We start from the raw sequence: 11,459 nt of genomic DNA, 5'->3' as shown, positions 1-11,459 counted from the left end.
TCATGTCTTACACTGTCCGAGTCTCCCCTCACCCACTTTTCTGTTGTCAGTTTCTCATTTTTCCCCTCCTTCCCAGCTCCCCCCTCCCACATGAGCCCTTGATAGTTTATAAATGGGTATTTTGTCATATCTTGCCCTGTCCGAAGGGGAGAGCTATTCTTGAGGAAACCCTTGTGTTTCTGTCTATGGTGGTGGGAAATGTGGCCATGGTTATGGGTGAGGGTTGCAGCACACGATTAACATAGTTGATGTCACTAAATGATATGCCTGAAAAATGCTGAGTTGGCAAATGTGATATATATATATATATATATATATATGTATATGTATCTATATCTATCTATATAGAGATAGATATTACAGCAACAAAAAAAGCCAGCTCTAGACTTTAGACTCCTTTTGGGTCTTATCCAGAGCAACAGGTTTCTGGTGCTGATTCACAGGGCAGACAAAGAACTGAAGGCGTCTGAGGTTCATGGAAGAGCCCAGAGGGGCACACTGGCTAAGTGCTCGAGGTTGGTGGTTTGAACCACCAGTGGCTCCGTGGGACTCTTGGGGCTGTTCCCGCGCTGCCTCTAAGGTTGTCGTGAGTCAGATCAAGTTGACGGCAGTGGATCTGGTTTATTTTAATGAGGCTTGTGGGCATTCTGGATCAGGACAAGGTGAATTTGCTTTTCCCTCGCCATATCTTTGAGTAACCCTGTGTGCTGGTGTGTGGACGGCTCTTGAAGCACATCCCTTGGACGTTTACTGCCTCTAAGAATTAGAGCCTGGCAACATGAACACTAAGAAGGGCTTCTCCTTCCACAGATGAGAGACGACAGGACAGGGGGCAGGAGTTCCTGGCTGGTGATGGGGATAAGCAAACCCACTTGACAGTAACTGTGGTCACTGGAAGGGTGGAGTTGCCTCGACTGTGAGAGAAATGCAGACAAGAACCCCAAAGCACAAGGAGCCCTGGTGGCATCGTGGGCTATGCATTAGGCTGCTAACTATAAGGTCAGCAGTTCGAAAACACCAACCATTCTGAGGAGAAAGATGAGGCTTTCTACCCCAGTAAAGAGTTACAAGCTCAGAAACCCACAGAGGCCGTTCTACCCTGTCCTGTAGGCTCATTCTGAGTCAGACTCAACTCGCTGCCAGTGAGTTAGGTTTGTTCAGTTTGGGGACAGGGATGATTCGATTTGACCTGAAGGAACAGGGGTTCAGGACTGAGAGATGGTTCTACTAGTTGAACGCAGAAGGACCACGGATGGCAGTGAGTGAGGAGGAAGGGGCAAGAACCCACGCCACCCCAACCAACCCACTGCCATCGTGTTGATTCTGACTCGTAGTGGGTCTCCAAGGTTAGAGATCTCTATGAGAGCAGCCTGAGCAACTGGCAACTGGTTCAAACCACTGACCTTCTGGTTAACAGCACAGCACTTAACATGCTGCATCACCAAGATCCTTGTAGAAGGGGTAGGAGAGGGGCAGAGAAAGCACAAGAGCAACAACGATGAAAGTTGAGAGAGAGGGGAGCGCGGGGGGGCCCATGTGCCAGGCTGCATGGATGTTGAGGGGTGCCCAGAGATGCGATGGGTGAGCTTCTGTCAAGGCAGGACCTCAGAGGACCTTTTATGTCTGCATGGGGTTTGAAATCTCCTAAAGGCAGTGGCGAACTGCCATGCTCCCTTGAAGTGTAAAAGGCTCAGATTGTGGCATTAAATGGGGAAGGAAGTGGGGAGCGATGGGGGTGGCAGGAGAACGTTCAGAAGGCGGCTGCCGAGAATGATGGTGACCCAGCAAGAGGAGGGGTCAGTGGGAGTCATAAATAAGGAACAGATGTGAGAGATAGTTAGGAAACAGAATTCACACTTTTTGGGTGAATGAGAGAAAGGAGCCCACAGCACAGAAACCAGTATCTCACTCTGTGCTGCTGTCACAGACTGAATTGTGTCTCTCAGGGGTCTGTATAAGCTGGTTAAGACAGGGCTCCCAATATTGAGTAGTTGTCACACCCTTGTTTAAATCACAGTTTTTATCTTCACTCAAAACTACCATTGCCATAGTCAATTCCTCACAGGGACCTTACAGGACAGAGTAGAACCGTCCCTGTGGATTTCTGAGACAGTCACACTTCGCAGGAGTAGAAAGCCCTATCTTTCTCCCTTGTAACTGCTGGTGGTTTTGAACTGCTGAACTGGCAGTTAGCAGCCCAACACCTAACACACAACACTATCATCAAAACAAAACAAAAAAACAAAATCCAAACTCCCTGCCACTGGGTCGTTCTGACTCACAGAGACCCAATAGGACAGGGTAGCAGTGCTCCTGTGTTTCTTAGACCTTTTACCGTGAGTAGAAAGTCTGGTTTTTCTTCCTGAGGATGGTTGGAGGTTTTGAACTGCTGACTTTGAGATTAGCAGCCCAATGGGTAACCACTACATCAGAAAAGCAAGCAGGGAGGGACTACCACCAAGAAAGACGAGTCAGGAGCGGAATGTGTCCTTTGCCCAGGGAGATCTTCAAAGGACCCCGCTCACAGACACTGAAGGGAGACAAGGACCTTCGCCCAGAGCTGGCAGAGAGAAAGCTTTCCCCTAGAGTTGGTGCTCTGAATTTGGACTTCGAACCTCCTACACCGCGACAGAATAAATAGCTGTTGGCTAATGCCACCCCCTTGAGCATTTCTGTGTAAGCTGCACCAGACAGCTCAGACAGTTGCCCTGGATCTCGCCTGAGGAGTAGTAAGATTTTTCCCTGCTTCCCCTTTTCAAGTGGCGGAGCAGCATTGGAAAGCACTGTTCATCACTGAAAAACCACCACCAATTTATGTTCCCAGCTTTGTCTCAGAAAGGATATTTTTCTAAATAAATAAATATATATATATATATATATATGTATATATATGAAAAGATACTTTTCTATTGTTGTGTTAAGTGTGTATGTATACTCAACTCGAACACAAATCCATCATCCATTCAATAAAGAGATAGCCATTCATTTGTTAATTGGGCCACCACCACGTCTCCTGGCCAGTGTCCAGATGGGAGTTTCCTGAGCACCCAGGTGATGGGGTGGAGCACAGCCTTCCCAAGGCATCGCTAAGACTGATCTCCAAGTAGAAGCTGGCGTCATCCTGGCTGTGGGAGGTGAGAACATCTATTTTGGACCCAACTGGAAAGTCCTGAAACACCAACTAGACCCTGACGCAGGGGAGAGCAAACCGTCTCTTTTCCTCGAGATAATACTTGTGATTTTAGTCTTCCAGGACCTGGAACCGCACTACAGCCATTCGATTTGGTCATCTTTTTGCACATTTTGTTTTCGTTCAAGGAATTCACCATCTATGTGTATATAAATGGCGGGCACTGAGAAGAGAAGGGAGCAGCTGCGAGGGACTGCCACACATGATTCTATGTGAAGGTGTGGCTTTGGGGCATCATGCCGGTGAAAAGAAGTGCTGCTGACGCTAGCTCATAAAGCCCTGCAGGACCAGCGGTGTGAGTGGCGAAACAGGGAGGGGAGAGGGAGAGTGGGTAGGAACGAGGGAACCGATTACAAGGAGCTATATGTGACCTCCTCCCTGGGGGACGGACAACAGAAAAGTGGGTGAAGGGAGACGTTGGACAGGGCAAGATATGACAAAATAACAATTTATAAACTATCAAGGGCTCATGGGGGAGGGGGGAGCGGGGAGGGAGGGGAAAAATGAGGACCTAATGCCGGAGGTTTAAGTGGAGAGAAAATGTTTTGAGAATGGTGATGGCAATGAATGTACAAATGTGCTTTACACAATTGATGTGTGTGTGGATTGTGATAAGAGTTGTATGAGCCCCTAATAAAATGATTAAAAAAAAAAAGACCAAAGACAAGCCGGGCACATGGTTTTCTGAAAGCAAGACTAAATGGGCGGGTTCTTGCCTGAACCCGAGGGTCCGTAAGGCTCTCTAAACTAGGTAGTGTCAGTACTGATCCTTAATTGAATTCTAGGTCTCTCCCCTCAATGTGTAACCTCTAAAACTCCAGGGTGCACATCCTGCGGACAGAGGACTCGTGGGTCTATTGCATTTCTATCTAAAAGCGTTTTCAGATGTTTGAGAAAAAAATATCACCTAGAGCTTTGTGGGGTTGCTTTGATAAATGAGATACAGAATGGCCAATGGAATTAAACTGAGTTTGAGTTCACTTCTCTGTATGCAAAACCCATCACTGAACTGCAAAGCTCCAATTCTGCAAAGGAACATCATACATTAATAATCTGTAGCAGGTGAAAACTGACCGCCCCCCACCCCTCTTCAGGAGCTTAGACTGGTCCCCTCTGGGCTGCCCAGGGCACCTGAAAAAGGACTGTATTGTGGAAAAGCTCTTCCGTTTGGTGACTCATGGCCTGGGTAACATGAGCCCGCCAGAACACACCAGAGCGTGTAGGAGTCAGAAATGTCAGAGAGCTGCTCCCTCTATGCTCGGTTACTTTTACCTGCTAGCCAGGAAAGTAAGAGCCACAACAAAAGGAAAGAGAGGGGGCATCTTATTAAACCAGAAAAGAGAAGAAGAGGAATGTGTCGCCGGAGACGGACTTCTCCGCACCCCTACTCAAAAAAAGAAGAAAAAAAAAATTCTCAGGAGGGGCTGAGGAATAGCGCCTGAGAAGTAACCCCCCAGGATTTCACCACTGCCCAGGCCCTGGGTGGTCAATTCCCACGTAAAGCCCAGAGACGTGGAGGGTGCCGGTGTGACTGGCCAGCCACAGAAGACCTGTCTTGGGAAGCGCCGAGGGAAAAATACAGGCGTGTCCAAAGCACTGCAGAAATCCATTTCCCTCCCCCCAACCCCAAGTCAACATTTTTGACTTGTAAACACGAGAGCTCCAGTTTAAGCCTGACTTGTAGACACAGAATGTCCGCAGCAAGGTCAGCAGTTTGAAACTACCAGGGAGCTCCTCAGGAGAAAGACAAGACTTTCTAATCCTGTAAAGATTGACAGTCTCAGAAACCCTGTGGGGCATTTCTTCCCTGTCCTATTGACTCGATGGCAGGGAGTTTGAGGATTTTTAAGTTTTGGGGTATTTTTTTTTGGGGGGGGGATATGATTAACATGTGAAGTCCCTGGGTGGGGCGAACACTTAATATGAATTCTCTGCTGCTAATTAAAAAGCTGGAGATTCAAGTCCACCGAGTGTGCCTCAGAAGAAAGGCCTGGTGATCTAGCTCTGAAAACCAGCCACTGTAAACCCTGGGGAGCAACATGCTGCTGCGACACACCTGGGTTGCTATGGCAACTGGTGTTCATATCCATGTGCTGCTACTCAACCCAAACATCAGATGTCTAGACCTTTCTAAGCACATCCAGCAGCCACCATCATTTTGACCCGGTTACTCCTGAGATCACTCAACATTTTAGTGATTTCCTTCACCCCCACCCCGCCACGACCTAACTACTTCCACTACGTGGATGCTCCAGGAACCCAGGCTCCCAGGAGTCACTTCACATCAGATGCTGCGTATCAGCTGACTGGATCCTTCTGGCTGGTATCAAGCACAGGCCTGAAGACGTTTCTCATCCCACACCCAGGAGCCTGGTCGAGGCTTTGACCACTGGCATTAGAAGGAAGTCTGAGCTCGGTTAGTAAATTCATCTGAGCAGTTTCTTCCTGGAATCACTCCCTAAGAGAAGGCGACAGGAAGTAGGGAGCGAGCAGGGATTTGACGGCGAGCGGACGATAACAAGCCTGCCAGCTCAGCCTCCTCCTCCAAGCCCCGGCTCTTGGCGGACACGGTGTTCTCCTGTGGGGTTCAGTGTGGGGCAGGATATCAGCCACGCTAGTTAGCGCTCCTGGAAAATGCCACTGAAATGCCAAGAAGCTAGATTATAATTGATTGAACCCGCATGCCGGAGTCCAGCATACATGCTCTAAATATTTCCTACACAAGACCTGGTGCCAGTTGATTTTTCTGATCTCCGCTGGGGACAGCTGTAAGGAAACTTTCAGTTTGGGTCGTTCATATGGGGGTAGGCTTGGTAAAGTAGAGGGGCAGCAAAAGAGAGGAAGACCTGGGACGGTGTGACACAGAGGCTGTCATGGGGCGCTCACCCCCCAAGAGAATGGTGAGGAGGCCGTGGGGCTGGGTCGTGCCTGGTTCTGCTGGGCATTGGGCTGCTGTGAGCAGAGATACTCGACAGCCCCCGACAACAAGCCTTGTCCAGCTGGTCTCGATTGCTGGTTGAGTAACCCAGGCTCGCAGCATACATGGGTACAACTGAGGTACAGAAGTCTCAAGGCCACACAAGGACAGAGGCACTGACAGGCTTCCAAGAGCTTCAACATTTCCTATGAGTATCCTGGGCACTGAATAAGGTGGACCTCAGAAGGACCCAGGTGTTTGAAGCACGGCGCTGGGGAAGAGTACTGGATGCACGATGGTCTGCTCAAAGAACTCACAGATCTATCTTGGAGGAAGGACAGTTCAGATGCTCCCTAGAGGCAAGGATAGTGAGATTTTGGACCCGCTCTCAAGAGAAACCAGTCCCTGGAGAAGGGCACCATACTTGGTAATGTAGAGGGCCAACGCCAAGACCGATATGGGGGCTCCGACCATGCGTTCAGGCAGAAGAATGACCTTGAGGAAGGTGCAGGGCAGGGCAGGGTTTCCTTCGGGTGCGCATGGGGTGGCTCTGGGTTGGCACCAACCGGCCAGTATCTCACAACAGCAAAGGTCCTGGATCTAACGCTTTCTCAGGAGAGAGACATAAAAATCAAGAAAGAAGACGCATTTGACACATCCCAGAGTCAAATGACCAACGCCAATCTCATGCTTGCCGCAATGTCATCAATTGCAGCTACGTGTTCACAAAGAGGTAAGATTAGGCCCAAACACTTCCTTTCAGATTTCGGGTTTTTCCACTTCAGAAATCTTCCTAATATGGGAAGTGCTGGCTGCCTGGCTCCCCATGCACTCCCTGTTGAGACCTAATCTGGCAGAGGAAACAGAGAATCAGGGAAGTGGCCTGAAGGGACCCTCAGCTGACAGAAGGTGACCCTGAGGCACAAGGTCACCCTGGACGCAAGATGTCACTGGTTGACTGCTTGACTTCCCAAACTCCCAGCTCCTCCAATCGACAAGCGTTCGCTCCGTAAACAGCCTCCCTGCTCAGCCTTCTGGAAAGGGACTCCTGGCTCTGGGCCCGTCGGGCTACCATGCTCCCAACTGCACTTTCTTCTCAAGTCCTGCCGACAGAAGACCGCACATCCAGGATGGGTGGCGAGGGAAATCACAGGTACTGTTCCGAGTGGTTCCTGTATGGTACCTTATTAATCCTCTCCACCTTTTACAGATGGGGAAACACAGGCTCAAACAAACTACACGCACTGCCAGAGTCGGTGCCAACTCACAGAGATAGAAGTAACCCCTGTGAGTTTCCGAGACTGTATCTCTTTATCGGAGGAGAGAGCCCTGTCCTCCTGAGGAGCAGCTGGTGGCTTGGAGTGGTTGACCTTGTAGTCAGCAGCCCAACATGTAACCACTAGGCCACCAGGAACCCTAAGGCTCGGGGGTGGCTTAATTTGCCAGGTCACACTGCTCACGAGAGCCGGAGCCGCTCTAAACTCAGCTCGCCAGGGGCAGGCTCGGGCCTCGGCTGAACATTCTGCATCCTTGTTGGTGCGGTGATTCCTTCAGACCCCTGAGCGGAGCGAGGTCCTCTTACAAAGCACATCTGGCCTTCTGGGGAGCCCCGTTGCTCAGTTCCCAGAGAGGACAGCGGTTTGCGTGGCTCTGGGGGTGAAGGCATTGTAAGACCGTTTCTATACAGAGATACCTATGCCGAGTACCGTTACAAACTCCATGGGCAAAGCTGGCATGGAAAACTCCAAAGCGATGATCTACCCAGGAAGAATTTACTCACCAGCCCAGCCAATGAGAAAGTGCTGGGCTCAAGAACGCCACGAGGCTGGGACCAGAAGGCACAATGCCTGCGCTGGAAGGGCCTGAGGATGCAACCGTGTGTTCTGCCTCAGCACAGGAGGAGCAAATCCGGCATCTGTATCCCCCCAAACAGCCTTGCTCTGTATTCCAGGTGTTTGTCAGAAACAATCTAGAGAGAGTAACCAGAAAGCACCACACCAGCTTCATGGCGAACCCAGGCTGACCACACAGGGGGGCAATGGCTGATGCTCTGGAAGTAGATCACCAAGTCTTTTCTCTTCTTCTTGTTCTCCACCCCCCACCCCACCAAGTCTCTTTTCTCAGGTGCTTCTGGGAGGACTCAAACCTCCAACCCTTTGGTGAGAAACCTTAGCCTCCTCTTTCAGAGTCCCTGGTTGCGTTATAGGAGCCCTGATGGGGTAGTGGTTACGCCTTGGGATACCTGCAAGGTTAGCGGTTTGCTCCTCAGGAGAAAGAGGCAGCTTTCTACTCCAGGAAAGAGTTAACGTCCTGGAAACTGACAGGGAGGTTCTACCCTGTCCTCCGGGGCTGCTATGAGTTGGAGCAGCCTTGAGGGCAATTTGGTTTGGGGTGCTCTCTGCCCCAAGACCACTTTTCCACATCTTGTTCTGTCCTCCAAGAATGTTTTAAGCGTTAACTGATAAGCTTTGTACATTTGCTGGGTGGACTCGTATCAATTTGATCATTAGTTTGGTGTTTCCTGATTAACTAAGTAGGAAGCTAGAAAGAGAGATACAGAAACAAATCAAATGTCATTTCTGTAACAGTCATTGCCATCTGCAAGGACCTAGGAGGAAACCAGGGACCTTTAATGGAAGGTTCCATTGGACGGAGGTCAGGCCAATGTCCCTTCCTCCTAGGACTGCCCACTAAAGGAATCTACATCGGACACAAGTCTCTGAGTCCCAGCCAGGGGCTACACAAGCTGGCAGGGTAACATGGCTGTAAGGAGAACCAGTTCAGAAACAGCCCATCCGTGAAAGATGGTATAATGGGCTTCCAAGCTCACAGAGAGACACAGCTACAGACAGCAAACAGGAGGCTTGCTGGTGTGGTGGGGGTGCTTCCAGGCACTTTTCCATTGAGCTAGACTTGTCAACACACCAAGTGAGAGAGTGCTTGAGGGCCGAGGTTTACTGGCAGAACGAGTGTCTCCAAGCATTTACTGGCACAGCTAAAGAGCTTTGTAACATTTGCCTAAGCAGGAGAGAAAGGAAGCCGAGAGGCTAAGGGAGAAGCCTGCCTCTGGGGACAGCTGAGTTCTCGCTACCAGAGAACTGTATTCTGCACAATTCCTGATCCTAAATTGTAACTTTACTTTTGAGTATTGTCTGTGAATTCCGTGTGGCCATTGCAAAGCACTGTTGACCCTAGCAGAGAAGCAGAGCTCTACGGGCGGGGCGAGTGGCGTCAGCATTGGTGAAAAAGCCAGCTAGGGAACACGTATCGAGGGAACACGTATCGGATCCCTGCCCTCTTTCTCTCACAGAGTTAGAGGAGGTCAGATGTCCCTGACTCCAGTTGTCACATATCCTCCTCCTAAAAAACCCCAGCGGCCACTGACTCGCTGGCATTGCGACACATACGTCCAGAGTAGAAATCCTCCACAGGGTTTCCAAAGCTTCTGGAAATGGATCACCAGGCCTTTCTTCTGAATATAAATGAAGCACTGAACCATGTGTGCCACTTAGGGCATTCTCAAAACGTGACCACCACCCCCCACCGCCAATCCAATACACACACACACTGAGTACTGCCAGCACTTCTGAGACCACAAATCGTCACAAAAGCAGACAGCTCATCTTCTTCTTGGAGAACAGCGGTGGGTTCAAACTGCCAGCCGCTTGGTTAGCAGCCGACACCTAACCCTTTGTGCCACTAAGGCTCCTACACATGGCCCAGAGTTTGTTAACATCACTGATTTGTTAAAGGCACAGTAACGAGAGCCATGTCTGGGGTTCATGGCCAACCTATCTTTATCTTCTGGAGTTTCTGAAGCCCATAATTTGGGTTCACCCAGTCAAGAAGACATCTGGGAGCAGTCTAAAAATATACATATAGCTACATATCTATTTAGCGAGTATCACTCAATGTCCAAGAAAAATTTGAAGAGTGTAATGTCAGAGGATCATTCCACTGGCCACAAAATGAATGATCACTGAATTTTCCTGGAGTCATTTCCTAGAAATAAAAGGCACAATGGAGCGGCTTCACGGAAACAGTGAGCTCACACAGGTGAGCTCACGAGTCTTGCCCCTCTCGTTGGAAAGCTAGCAAGTTGATGACCTCAAACTTCACTCATTCCTCCAGGCTTGTCAATATTTGACAATTGAACAAGCACACGAATCCTGCAGGGAGAAAGTTGAGGATGGGCCCTGGTGACTGGGCTATTTTAAGAAATAAGAATGGCAACCAGATTGGCCTGCTCAGCTGCCCTACCAGGAGCCCCGGCCGCCAGGGCTTCTCGCTCCACTTCCTGCAATAACAGGGACATGATCTGCTATCACCTTCTCCCCAAGCCAACCGCATATTTATCCTCGGAGGTCCAGAAAGACACCGCAAATATGCACAAGCCCCCAATAGGGAAGTGTACACTTCAACTCAACATCACTTTTTGTTCTAAAGTGTAGAAAAATCGCATGGGGTAACCCCATGTATCATAACTTGTTAATCTGGTGCAAGAGTTCAGCATGATTAACAACTGGCTTTTCGGCAGCAGCGGCCTAGATAATTTGGGTCCATTTTTTGAAGGGCCGGGGGTGGGAATGGAATTCTTGTTTATTTACTCATCATGTATTTGCCAAAGGAGGGCATGTTTAAAAGGTCTTTTCCCACTAAATCACATTGGAAAATATGTGATTTTAGTTGTACGTTTCATTTTATTTCAGCCATTGGTCAAGAATGACTTGTCCCAAATAGCCAAAGCCTTTCTTTTAAACAAGAAAACAAGATGGTTCTTTGTCAGAATAAAATTTAAACCTCTCACCTACCTGAGTACTTCCTCCACGCCCCCTCCACTCCCCCACCCCCACCCCGGATCTTTAAGAAGGCAGCTGCCCTCAAGTCTGCAGATTATGCCATCCTTGGGTGTCAAAGTAAGACAGTCCTCTTTGGCACCTTCAGTGGCTGATTTGGGGAACTATGGCTAGATCTTTCTTCTTAGGAGCCTGCGGGTGGATTCTAACTCCCAACCTTTCAGTTAGTAGCATGCTTAACCGTCTGTGCTCCTACACTCAACTCACTGCCATCGAGTGGATGCTGACTCATAGCAACCTTCCAGAACAGGGGAGAACTGAGCCTGCGAGTTTCCAAGACTGTAACTCTATCCACGAGTAGAAAGCCTGGTCTTTCTCCCGTGGAGTGGCTCTGGTTTCATAATGCTGACCTGGTAGTCGCTGCCCAACTCGTAACCACAACACCACCAGGGCTCCTGTAAACAGGCATTTCTCATTGGCGTTTCCCCCGGGGAAAGTAATGGGAGAGCCTTGTGAGCAGAGGCATGTGGAGGGGGTGTTCTCCAGGGGGACGGGG

At 49.5% G+C, this 11,459-nt stretch overlaps 1 protein-coding gene across 2 annotated transcripts in view; it reads right to left on the bottom strand.

The window, feature by feature from the left end:
* FHL2 (four and a half LIM domains 2) overlaps positions 1–11,459 on the bottom strand; it is an 86,440-nt gene that overhangs the window by 17,567 nt on the left and 57,414 nt on the right. The gene's annotated exons all lie outside the window — the stretch shown is intronic.

Source organism: Echinops telfairi, unplaced genomic scaffold (assembly GCF_000313985.2).
Source record: "Echinops telfairi isolate 266 unplaced genomic scaffold, ASM31398v2 ScPeMD7_7467;HRSCAF=8505_1, whole genome shotgun sequence".
Taxonomy (NCBI): domain Eukaryota; kingdom Metazoa; phylum Chordata; class Mammalia; order Afrosoricida; family Tenrecidae; genus Echinops; species Echinops telfairi.
This window is presented reverse-complemented; position numbering and strand designations above follow the sequence as displayed.